The sequence below is a fragment of the Talpa occidentalis genome, unplaced genomic scaffold (assembly GCF_014898055.3).
Source record: "Talpa occidentalis isolate TD23 unplaced genomic scaffold, MPIMG_talOcc4v2.1 talOcc4.7, whole genome shotgun sequence".
Taxonomy (NCBI): Eukaryota; Metazoa; Chordata; class Mammalia; order Eulipotyphla; family Talpidae; genus Talpa; species Talpa occidentalis.
The window spans coordinates 91,236,391-91,250,003 of record NW_023605083.1 but is presented as its reverse complement, the minus strand read 5'-3'; positions in this window follow the sequence as shown (position 1 = coordinate 91,250,003).

Here is a 13,613-nt window from a genome sequence, read left to right as displayed (position 1 = left end):
TGTTAAGAAGGAAGGAAGAAACTCTTATTGAGGGCTTATTAGGTGTCTACTATTTTGTAGACACACTCTCGGTCTTTTTTTTTTTTTTTAAAGATTTATTTATTTATGCATACAAGAGCTGGGGTACAGGCCAGAGATGTGGGGGTGTGGGGAGTGAGAGGATTCACCAGAGACAGAGCGGGGAGCAGAACAGGCAGACTGACCGAAGTACACTGCTGAGGGGAGCAGTGGGCGAGACAGGAGGTCTGCCTCACCATGTGGGTTTCTCCCTGGCCATTAGGGGATCGAACTTGTGCTGCAGAGGCTGCAGACTGCTTCACAGTGCGGTGCTCAACCCCTTGTGCCACCAGGGAGGCCCCACACTCTCAGTCTTAAGGATGACCTTATTGGGTAGGTGAGATGACTTTGATTTTGTAGGTGGAGGTGTATATGAGGACACTGAGTCTCAAAGAGTTTAAATGATAGCAAGGTCATCAACTGTAGCTATTAGAGACAGAACCGAAGTCTAGTTCTTCATTCATATAGTAGGAAGATATATTGGGGTGAGGCCAGATCTACGGGGGTGAAAGAATTTACCAGTGACAGAATGGGAGAACAGAAAAGTCAGATTTACTGAAATACCCTGTAAGGGAGCAGTGAGTGAAATAGGAGAGATCTGTGTGTGAAGGAGGATTTGGGGCTCCCTTTTATAATTTGTTTTTGCAGACTTTTCATGGGCCAGTTATTTGCTGGGCTGTCTAGTCTTGAGCATTGACCTTTGAGACAGAAGGTGTCCTGTCCTGCTTCCGCGTTGATGGTCAAAGTGATCAGTCCTATGGCCTGGTTTCTATAGCAACCGTACCAATTCCCATTATTTAAGCATCCCAAACCTTCCTGCTGAGTAGGGCTTAGTTTTTATCCTTATTAAATGATACCACACTAATTCCCAGTGCTGCTGTTCTTCTCTGTGTCATGGAGGATGAGAGACAGAAGACAATCATTGACATGGCTGACTCCCCCAGTTTGGAGTACAACTAAGGTAATCTCTCTGTTTTGTATTTAAAGTTATTGTTCAAGGCCTCATAAGTCCAGATTAGTGGGAAGTCTCTTGTCAAGTTCTCAGAAGACCCATAGAGATCTTATGAGGCTTGAAAGGGCTTGACTTGCCTCTGTATGCCTTGATGGAGACACCCAGAGAATTTCATTTGTCCACAGTCGGTTCTGTTTTCTACTGCCTATTGCTTCCGCCAATGCCACCCGCTGCTGCTGCTAACAGGTCCCTGCTTGTGGCTGTGCTGCTACCACTATGGGTCTGGCTATAGTTCTCAAGGCTTAAAAGGAAGAGGAATGTCTACCCCTCCCCTCTTTTTTTTTTTAACATGCTAGAGGGACATTTATTTATTTATTTATTTATGCAAGCACTGGGTACAGTCAGAAGCGCGGGAGGGTGAGAGAATTCACCAGAGCCAGAGCGGGGAGCAGAGCAGGCAGAAGGACCGAAGTACACTGCTGAGGGGAGCAGCGGGCGGCAGGAGAGGTCTGCGTGCCATGGAGCAGCTGGGGATCGAACCGGTACTGCAGAGGCCTCAGGCAGCTTCGCAACCAGTGCTCAACCGCTGGGCCACCAGGGAGGCCCTACCCCTCCCCTCTTGCATTCAGTTCTGGCCCTTCTTAAGCCACTAGATGCCTGGGCTCTGAGCATTTCAACCTTTTAACTGCCATTGCACAGCTTGCTCAGAGTACCCCCCCTCCTTTTGTGTCTTTGGGTCCCTAACACATAACACTTTGGTTCATATCCCTGCTCAGCTATGGGTTCCAATCCACATCTTCTAGGCTTCTATTTGTCTAGGGGACACCTTCAACCTGTGCCAAACCTGGCTTCCCCCACAAACCATTCCAGGCCTTAGCATTGACACAAGGAGTTATGCACTGAATGTTTGTGCCCCCTCCCAAAATTTTTTTTCTTTTGCTGACTTTATGGACATAATTGTGATGGTCTTTGGGGGTAAGGTCTTTGGAAGGTAATTAGATCCGAAGGGTAGAGCCCCTTATAAGCTGCAAGAGAGACCAGAACACACTCACTACCATGAGAGGACACAGCAGGAAGACAGCTGTCTGCAAACTGGGGAATGGGCCTTCACCTGACCCCGAGTCTGTGGGTGACTTGATCTTGGACTTCCCACCTTCCAAAACTGTGAGAAATTAGTGTCTGCTATTTAAGCCACCCTGGTTGTGGGGTGTTGTTTTAGTGGCTGGTAGCACGACACAGGTTGCTTCTCCTGCCTCATCCTTTGCTTGTGGAGGTTTCACTTTGCGCCCTTTGGCACCTTCCTTGTCAGCAGACCACAGCCAGAGCTCTGTCTGTAAGGGAGGCTCTGATGATGCCAAGCCTCCAAAAGAAAGAGATTAAGCTTTTTTTTAAAGATTTATTTATTTATGCATATAAGAACCTGGAGTACAGGTCAGAGACAGAGAAGGGAACAGAACAGGCAGACTGACTGAAATACACTGCTGAGGGGAGCAGCAGGTGAGACAGGAGTGATCTGCTACACCATGTGTGTTAGCTCCCTGGCCGGGGATTGAACTCTTGCTGTAGTAGTTGTGGATAACTTCATAATGCTGACGCTTAACCCCGTGTGCCACCAGGGAGGCCCAAGATTAAGCTTTTGATCCACCCCCCTTTTTTAAAGTATGTTTTAAGTTAATTTTAATTTTTTCAGTTTTATTGAGGTATACTTGACAACTCAATCTTTTTATTCTAAAGGAGTTCTTTGGCCCTTTGAAAAGTACACACGACCTTTCAGCAGCTCATTCCGCACTAAGGCCTAAGGAGAGAAACAGTCTCAGCTGAACCTCTGGGCCCGTCCTGGGTGGGCAGCAGCAGGCTCCCATCTTAACCAACTGAGGGGTGTCAGCAGGGCGAGAGATCCTATAGAGCAAGGACCTCCTGTGAGGCCATTGGTAGAAAGAATTTGTCAGTAGCTTCTACATGTGTTAAGAAACAAAATAGAACTGAAGGCATTTCAATATTATGTTGACTTTATTCAGTGTTTCATGAATCAGGCAGTGTTCTGTTTAGCAGATTTTCTAAAGGAGCCCTGAGGACCTGTACTAAATGAAAAACCTTTCCTGGCAGAAGATGCAGGAACAAGGAAGATATGCCGGTAAAAATGTGGATTGGTTAGGAAACAGCAGATAAACCCACTAGTGTTGACCAGGAAATTCCAGATTAACTGGTTTAAGTTTCCATTTCTGGAAGAGGCTGAAGCTATCATTCAACTAGGTTTTAACATCTCAGTTTGGTGACCTAGGCTTAGCACAAGTGACTCCATTTTGGACCTGTTGTTTCTTTTCTTTTAACACATATCAACTTGGGTAACGAAACAAATTTATGTTCCTTTAATCAAGTACAGGCACACTGCAGAGATATTTTGGGTTTGGTGCCAGGCTACCAGGATAAATTGAGTATCACAATAAGGTGAGTCATACACACTTTTGGTTTCCCAACGCATATAAAAATTATGTTTACACTATGTCGTACTCTATTAAGTGTTTAATAGCATTGTGCCCCCAAAGTGCATGTCCTAATTAAAAAAATACTTTATTACTAAAAGTTAACTGTTCTCTTAATCTTCACTGAGTCACCACCTTTGCTGGTGGAGGGATTTGCCTTGATGCTGACAGCCGCTGGTGGCGCCAGTAGCTGAGGGCTGGCGTGTCTGTGCCAGTTTCTTTCTTTCTTTTCTTTTTGTGTAGAAGAATGGGGTGTAGGCCAGAGGTGCATGTGAGAGGATTCACCAGAGACAGACTGGGGAGCAGGACAAGCAGGATTTACTGAAATACGCTGCTGAGGAGAGCAGTGGGCAAAATAGGAGAGGTCTGCTGTGTGTTTGAACTTGTGCTGCAGAGGGTGCAGATAGCTTCAAAGTGCTGTGCTTAACCCCTTCCGCCACCAGGGAGGCCCAAGAGGCTCCTTTTTTTTTTTTTAAAAGATTCATTTATTTGTTTATACAAGCACTGGGTACAGTCAGAGGTGCGGGAGGGTGAGAGAATTCACCAGAGCCAGAGCAGGGAGCAGAGCAGGCAGAAGGACCGAAGTACACTGCTGAGGGGAGCAGCGGGCGGCAGGAGAGGTCTGCGCGCCATGTGGGACCCTCCTCCGGTGGCCGGGGAGCAACCGGGGATCGAACCGGCCTTGCAGAGGCTGTGGGCAGCTTCGCAACCCAGCGCTCAACCGCTGCGCCACCGGGGAGGCCCCCAAGAGGCTCCTTTTTACTGGAGTTTTGTAAACCTGGGACTTCAATTCATCGTCTTGGTTGCTGAACTTAAGTTCAGTAGATCTGGGGATTAAACTGAGAGACAATACCACATTTCGATGCCAAGCTGCTTTGACACATTCAGGGTCTTTGTAAACCTACTTTGACTCTAAGATCTGTGCCAGAGTAACCAGAAAGCCTGTAGGATTTGAAGTAGAAATTAATAAAAGGTAATGAACGAAAAATGATCAGAGGAAAAGTTGCCAAATTGCTCTAAGGAGTTGGTTTGTTGAAAAGTTGTAAGAATTTATCTCTTTACTATTTAATGTTTCACTCCAGCTATATGGAGACAAGCGTGATAATAAAAAAAATATTTGTGGGGGACAGCAGCGTTTCAGTCCTTGCAGACGGGTGCATCATGCAGCTTTGACCACACGGTGGCGCTGTCATCCCGAATGTTCAGGAGAATTTTTATTGCTCATTCCACACAGATAGAAACATGCGTAGGTCAGTTTCCACAAATTGAACAGCCACATTCAACTAGAAACCTAATGGTAAAAAGAACTCAATGTGCCCTCTAGAGCCCTGCTGGGCCTCCTGCTAGTCATTGCTGCATTTCTGATTTCCAACAGCATAGGTTAGTTTTGCCTGTTTTTTGAACTTAAGTAAATGACATGGATGTGTGTACTCTGTTGAGTCTGGCTTCTTCACTCATTGTTGATTGTGAGATTCACCTCAGTGGTTTCACATGGTGGTAGACAGCTCGTCCTGAGTGATGTCCCACTGTGTGCACGGGCCCCACTGTGTTCACTTGCTCTGCTACTGATGGGCATTGGGTAATTTCACATTTCTGGTTATTACGAAGAGTGTGGCTATAAACGCTGAAAAGGTGTTTTGGTGAAAACATAGATGCATTTCTGTTAGGTATGCACCCAGGACCGTAGTTCTGGGCCACGTGTCCGGGTTCTGCAGGTGCTGTGGGCAGGGTGCCTGCAGGTGTCTGCCCCGGGCACAAGACCAGGGTGCCCGCAGTGGGCATCCACTACCATCACCAGGACCCCCTGCTTGTATTTGGCCTCAGAGAGTCTTTAACCTCTCTCTCTCTCTCTCTCCCCTCTTTTTGCTTTCTAAGCATTTTATTTTTTTCTTAAATTTTTTCTTTGTATCGAAGTCACATTGATTCATAACAGTACATAGGCTTCAGGTGTACGTCAGTATAAATCAACATTTGTATATACTGTATTTCATTCCCTGCTAAAAGTCTAGTTTCCATTCTTCACCATACAGTTGTTCCCCTTTAACCTGATATACTCACCCCCTGTCCTCTTCCTTTCTGATAAGCAGTATTTTGTTTTTAGAGTCTAAATGTTTATCTTTGTTCTGTTTGTTCATTAGTTTTGTTTCATTTTTTTTTTTCATGTGAGTGAACCCATGTAGTGTTTGTTTTTCTGAGTTATTTCATTTAGTTTAAAACCTTCTAGGTCCATCTATGTTGCAAATAACAGGATTTCATCTTTTTTTTTTTTTTTAATTGCTCGGTAGTAGATAGCACATCCTTATCCATTCATCTCAGACTCACAGAATCCTGTGGTCATGCTGGCCTTTATTTCCAACACCCCCTACATGACTAACAAGCCCAACCATTCAGTCTCCCAGTGCCAGGGTGACGCTTCAGGAGCATGCGTGTTCTCTCACCATAGCATATCCACTCCACAAAGAGTCCCGGGTGACACGCATTCTGTAAACTGGGCCAGGGGAGCGTGGCCTTTGTCAACTGGGCCACAGACCTAGTGCATGCGGGTAAGTGCAGCCTGTGCTGACGCTGATGGTGACAAAAGGAGGCATGAGATCCACAAGGGCCTTTCAGGGAGTGACTGGAACTCTACTTTACAGAAAGAGAAGAAAGAGCAGAGTTAAAGAAACAAAACAAAACAAACCTGCTAACCTCCCAGCACAGATCCCTTGAAGGGAGGTGGAGGGTCAGGCAGGGATGTCTTCACTCAGACGAAACATCTGTCTGTTACAGGGCGGGGAGAAGGGCACCCCAGACCCAGCAAACCTGCCTACTCTAAATGTGTTCTCCCATCTGCCACATCAACACAAAACATATGAGACTTTAATGGGAAGGAACTTTAATACAATTAGGAAACAATACAGAAAAGACAAAGAATCTAGTTTCTAAATCAAGCACCCAATGTTACCCGTCCCCTTGCGGGTAAAACTCCATCCAAATGGGATTGGCCCAGAGCAAGGCCCCAAAGCCTGCCACAAGTCTAAAGCACCTTCCAGTGGGGACCCACAGAAAAGGGTCAGAAACAACTAGACAAGTCTGGAGGGAAAAGAGCAAAATCAAAATCAAGACAAAAACCGCCATTGTCACCTCCCTATGGGTCTCTCACCCAAATCTGTGTCACCCAGTCCACAACCAAAAGGCAAGTGCAATTTCTTTATGTGTCTCTCAGCTCCATGCGCCTCCTCCAGGTCTCCTTCTGTCTCTCCATCCTGCTTCCTTTCTTCCTCAGTCTCCTCTGCTGCCTCTTCTCTCCCTGCTCAGCTCCTCCCTCCTTTTGGGTGGGGCAGGGAACCTGTAACCTCTCCTTTTCCTGGGGACCACCCTGTTACAAGTCCAAACAACTGGGGACTTTGAGGATCTTGAGCTGCTGTTTTGGTGGTTGTAACGGGACTTCCTGTCCCCCACACTCCAATTCCCGGTGTTCGCACTGGAGATCTAGCGACTTGGGCTTCCCTGTCAGCCTCCCCAGGAAGCACAGCTTGGAGGGTGATCCAGATCCTTGACCAGCACAGCTAATGGTCAGGGACTGGCCGGCAGGAGCAGGGGTATCTCTTCAGGAGAATAAGGCTCTCACGATTGGGGTGAGTGTATATGACCTTGCCTGGATTGTATGTTTAAGCCTCCTGACACCTCAGCGTCTAACAGGACCTTCACACTTCCATGTCCCTAATACAGTTCTTTTTCATTCTTCCTCCTACCCTGCTTGCAAATCCACTCCCCCTCATCATCCCAACACACTTAAATCTATCCACTTTTCAGCTATGTCTGAAGGTCCATTGAAGTCCCCAGCCAATGCTGAGCTGACAGTTCCTCCTCCAAAATCTACTTTTAATCTGACCTCACTGTCTTCACTGCTAACCCCTAGCCCCAACCGTCACCATCTCTTTCCAGCTACATCTAGACCAACTTCCACCCACCCCAAACTCCACTCTTTTTTTTTTTTAAGATTTATTTATTTATGCATACAAGAGCTGGGGTGTAGGCCAGAGATGCAGGGGGTGAGAGGATTCACCAGAGACAGGTGGGGAAGAGAACAGGCAGACTGACTGAAGTACACTGCTGAGGGGAGCAGCGGTCGAGACAGGAGAGGTCTGCTACGCCATGTGGGTTGTTCCCTGGCCGGCCTGGGATTGAACTTGTGCTGCAGAGGCTGTGGATTGCTTCACAGTGTGGTGCTTAACCCCTTGCGCCACCAGGGAAGCCCCAAATTCCACTCTTGCCCCTATTGGTCCATCCTCATATAGAGGAACCCTGATGAGCCTTTAAAAATGGAAATTAGGGGCCTCCCTGGTGGTGCAGGCAGTTGAGCACAGCGCTGTGAAGCTGTTTGTAGCCTCTGCAGTGCTGGTTCCATCTCTGCCAGCTGTGGAGCAACCCACTAGGCAGGGCAGAAACCTCTCCTATTGTTAGGGGGAAAAGGATGCCCTAAAGCTAATTCCATACCGGCTTTGTGGACTCCATCCCCACCCCAGGCCAAAGCCAAAGACACTGGGAACTTCCCTCTCCCTGTCCTATAACACTGTCTCACCTGCTGCTCCCCTCAGCAGTGTATTTCAGTCAGTCTGCCTGTTGTGTTCCCCACTCTGCCTCTGGTGAATCCTCTTACCCTCCCACACATCTGGCCTGTACCCCAGTTCTTGTATAAATAAATAAATCTTAAAAAAAAAGAAATTAAACCATGTCATTTAATTTAAACTCTTTGTTTAAACTCATCAATGTCACCCTATTTCTTGGAGAAGGGTAAAACTCAAACTCCTTCCATCCCCTCAGTGTTCCCACAATATTCCTACCTCTCTAACCTCTGATCATTGAACCCTCTTTTTACACACCAGCTTCTAGCTCTTTCTCAAGCACCTTCAGCTCTTGTTTGCCTGGGGCCTTTGCACACACTGTTTCTTCCAGATTATGGCCTGGCTGTTCCCCTGGGAAGATTTCCCCTGACCTCACTCTTATTTTCTTCAAGCACTCAATCAGCCCCTGACCTTAGATTATTTTCCATTTAATGCATGTCTATAATTGGTCTTCCTTTTAGAGAGAAATTTCCCTGGGGACAGGAACCATGTTTGTTTTGTTACCTCTTATTCTTAGCATTTGAATCCAGGTCCATATTAACATTTTTGAGACCCAGGGCAAGAATCCAGATGGAGTCCCTTGTTCCACCCTCCCTTCCCTTCCCACCCCCAGTTCATCCTCACCAAGGGGCCTCAAACACAAAGGTGTACCCAGCACAGCCTGCACTGTCAATGTGCCCCACTCCCACTCACTGGAAAGAGAGGCCCAGCTGAGCCCAGGAGAAACCAGTCAATGTGCAACAGGGTGGTCCCCAGGAAGGGGAGGTTCCCTGCCCCACCCAAGGGAGGGTGGAGCTGAGCAGGGAGAGAAGAAGCTACAGAAGAGACTGAGGAAGGAAGCAGGATGGAGCCAGGAGACCTGGAGGAGGCGCATGGAGCCTAGAGACACGTGAAGAAACTGCGCTTGTCTTTGGTTGTGGACTGGGTGACACAGATGTGGGTGAGACCCATGGGGAGGTGACAATGGCAGCTTTTATCTTGATGTTGATTTTGCTCCTTTCCTTCCGGGCTTGTCTGGTTGTTTCTGGCCCTTTTCTGTGGGTCCCCACTGGAAGATGCTTTAGACTTGTGGCAGGCTTTGGGGCCTTGCTCTGGGCCAGTCCCATTTGGATGGACTTTCACCCACGAGGGGACGGGTAACTTTGGGTGCTTCATTTAGAAACTAGACTCTGCCTTACCTGTATTGTTTCCTAGTTTTGTTAAAGTTCCTTCCCCTTAAAGTCTCCTATGTTTTCTGTTGATGCGGCGGATGGCAGAACCCATTTAGAATAGGCAGGTTTGCGGGGTTTGGGCTGCCCCTCTCCCTGCCCTATAACAGATTGACACCTTGATCTTGACCTTCTAGTCTCCAGACTGAGAGAATACTTTTCTGTTGTTAAAGCTAGTGCGTGGCAGTGTAACAGGGTGATCCCCAGGAAAGGGGAAAGTTCCAGGTTCCCTGCCCCACCCAAGTGAGGGTGGAACTGAGCAGGAAGAGGAGAAGCTGCAGAAGAGACTGAGGAAGGATGCAGGATGGAGCCAGGGGACACGTGAAGAAACTGCGCTTGTCTTTTGGTCGTGGACTGGGTGACACAGATGTGGGTGAGACCCGTGGGGAGGTGACCATGGCAGCTTTTATCTTGATGTTGATTTTGCTCTTTTCCTTCCGGGATTGTCTGGTTGTTTCTGACCCTTTTCTGTGGGTCCCCACTGGAAGATGCTTTAGACTTGTGACAGGCTTTGGGGCCTTGCTCTGGGCCATTCCCATATGGATGGACTTTCACCCACGAGGGACGGGTAACTTTGGGTGCTTCATTTAAAACTAGACTCTTTGCCTTACCTGTATTGTTCCTAGTTTTATGAAAGTTCCTTCCCATTAAAGTCTCATATGTTTTGTGTTGATGCGGCGGATGAGAAACCCATTTAGAATAGGCAGGTTTGCGGGGTTTGGGCTGCCCCTCTCCCTGTCCCATAACAGTAGGGCAGATCTAGTGAGTGAACGCTCATGTTCATCCTCGCTGTCTTGTCTAGACTCATCACCTGGATGGTCTGTGGGGCCCTGAACAATCCCCTCCTCCTTGGGCTTGCGGTTCTTCTCCTTGGATGGAGGCAGCTGGCTGGGGTGGCCTAGGATGTTACATGATTCTGTGACTCACGTCTCCCGACTCTTCCCATAGGAATCTAACAAGCACTCAGGATCTCCCCCCAGTACAATGGTAAACACATATCTGCTTTAAAATATACAAGCGGACAAGCCAGAGACAGAGAAAGGGAGCCCATGGGGTGAGAGGCGATGGTTTAGAACAAGACAGAAGTGAGGAAGACAAGCTGGGAGAAGCAGCAGCAGCAGAGAGAGCAGGGAATTCTGTCATAAATTGGGGGCACTCAATCTCTGTGGGCTTCCATCACTTTTGTGTAGACTTCTTAGAATTTTTGATGTTGATAGTGATGTTGTCTATAACTAGAGTTTTTTTTTCCTTGCCAATCTATATATTTTTTTAATTTTGCTGGCAGTCTTTTCTGTTTCTTTCATATAATTTATTTTTATTAAGTCAATAAGTTATTATTTGTTGCACTTCAGAGGAAAGATGAATAACATGTAAGAAGCATATAAACTGTGGTCAAGTTAAGGATGTAAGTACGGTATGATGGAAGAGCTAAGATAGAGGTGTATTGTCAGCGTGACAGGAGCGAGCATGCTAATTATGGCTGGGGAAGCTAGATAAACCTCCACTAATCAGGTTTAAAGAAAGAATATAAGAGACTTGAGTCTGCAATATGTTAGGATATCTGTTCTCCAAATGGCTTTCCACCAATGTACAAGTCATGCCAAGTCAACTTTTCATTGAGCAAAAGGACTGGTATTGTAACAGGGTGGTCCCCAGGAGGGGAGGTTCCAGTTCCCTGCCCCACCCAAGAAGGTGGAGCTAGCAGGAAGAGGAGAAGCTACAGAAGAGACTGAGGAAGGAAGGAACAGGATGGAGCCAGGAGACCTAGAGGACATGGAGCTAGAGACACGTGAAGAACTGCGCTTGTCTTTTGGTCGGGACTGGGTGACACAGATGTGGTGAGACCGTGGGAAGGTGACAATGGCAGCTTTTATCTTGATGTTGATTTTGCTCTTTTGCTTCCGGCTTGTCTGTTTTTCTGACCCTTTTCTGTGGTCCCCACTGGAAGATGCTTTAGACTTGTGGCAGGCTTTGGGGCTTGCTCTGGGCCATCCCATATGGATGGACTTTCACCCACGAGGGGACGGGTAACTTGGTGCTTCATTTAGAACTAGACTCTTTGCCTTACCTGTATTGTTTCCTAGTTTTATGAAGTTCCTTCCCATTAAAGTGCATGTGTTTTGTGTTGAGCGGCGGATGCAGAACCCATTTAGAATAGGCAGGTTTGCGGGGCTTGGGCTACCCCTCTCCCTGTCCTATAACAGTTCCATTGCTCTCCCAATTCTATGCGACCATATTGTTAAGGTCCCTGAAGTTCACTATAGGGCAAGACTGGCATTTTACAAAGCTTAGAAAAATGTGGCCTTTGCTTGTGCCAAAGGCTGCTGCATGAGGGCGTTCCCTGCCCTGGGGGTACCTGGGGTCCTGGCCAGGTTGAAAGGACCAAGGTGAATAGGCAAAATATCAATGGAGACTGGAAGTGACTCTGAAAGATAAGAGCTCAGGAGAAAGCCCAAGGCATGTACTCTGCCAGGCAATCCCCAACCCCCCACGCAATGGTCCAGTCTTGAAGACGGGAGAGGCCCAGACTGCAGACTGTTCTTGGCCTTGGAAGAAAGAATCTGTTATAGGACAGGGAAAGGGTCAGCCCAAACCCCGCAAAACCTGCCTATTCTAAATGGGTTTGCATCCGCCGCATCAACACAAAACATATGAGATTTAATGGGAAGGATTTAATAAAACTAGGAAACAATACAGGAAAAGCAAATAATCTAGTTCCTAAATGAAACACCCAAAGTTCCCCGTCCCTCGTGGGTAAAAGTCCATCCAAATGGGATTGGCCCAGAACAAGGCCCCAAAGCCTGCTACAAGTCTAAAGCATCTTCCAGTGGGGACCCACAGAAAAGGGTCACAAACAACCGGACAAGCCCGAAGGAAAAGAGCAAAATCAACATCAAGATAAAAGCTGCCATGGTCACCTCCCCACGGGTCTCACCGACATCTGTGTCACCTAGTCCACGACCAAAAGACAAGCGCAGTTTCTTCACGTGTCTCTAGGCTCCATGCGCCTCCTCTAGGTCTCCTGGCTCCATCCTGCTTCCTTCCTCAGTCTCTTCTGTAGCTTCTCCTCTTCCTGCTCAGCTCCACCCTCCCTTGGGTGGGGCAGGGAACCTCCCCTTTCCTGGGGACCACCCTGTTGCAAAACTTCTAGCAATTTACCTCTGAGAAGCTAAGGAGCTTTGCAGGTGACTTGGCAGCTAAATCTGCCTACAGTTTTGTTGCTGTTGTTGAGAGAGAGAGAGAAAGAGAGAGAAAGAAAGAGAGAGAAAGAGAAAGAGAGAGAGAGAGAGCGCTCGCGTGAGAGCCAGCAAGAGCCCGCAAAGGTGAAAGGTGTCCCTGATGTTCATTCTTACCTTTGGACTGTTGTTGTGGGCTGCTTCTTTTTCTTTTTTTTTTTTAAAGGTTTATTTTTTATTTATACAATAGCTGGGGTACAGGCCAGAGGCGCGGGAGGGGTGAAAGGATTCACCCAGCTGCACCACTGGGGAGGCCTGCTGAGGCTTCGTTTTACCAGCCCCATCTCTGAGCCACTCCAGACAGCGCAGCTGCGGTGAGTTGGATCCCAGCAACTTGACGGCTGCTTGTTGGTGGGATGAGTTCATCTTGGAGGAACAGCTTTTGTTTGGGACTTGTGAGCACTGGCACTCTAGTGCTTTTATGTATAAAAGGGTTTCTTTTATGCATAACCATCTTACATTGATAACATTGGTTGGTAAGCACAAGAGTTTGTGACAAAAGACAGGTATTCAAGGATGCCCTGGGAGATCAATCAGCCTGGCAGCTGTCTGGCTTTGTTAAAATGTAACCTAGTTTAGGTAATCTCATCTAGATAGGCTTTATTTTATTATTTTTTTAAAGATTTATTTATTTATACAAGCACTGGGTACAGTCAGAAGCGCGGGAGGGTGAGAGAATTCACCAGAGCCAGAGCGGGGAGCAGAGCAGGCAGAAGGACGGAGGTACACTGCTGAGGGGAGCAGCGGGCGGCGGGAGAGGTCTGTAGGCCGTGTGGGACCCTCACCCGGTGACTGGGGATCGAACCGGCGCTGCTGAGGCTGTGTGTAGCTTCGCAGCCCAGCGCTCAACCGCTGCGCCACCAGGGGAGGCCCTAGGTAGGCTTTAGAGAGGCAAAACTTGTTTACATTTACTTTGCATTATTTGCTGCACCAGACCTGTGACTCTTTTACCAGGAACAGGAAAGATATCATTTGATTAGTGGTTCCTTTCAGTGCACGCAGGTGAAGAACTCACAGACAGTGACCCGTTTCCTCTATTGGACACTGTCCTTGCAGGGATTTAGTACCCA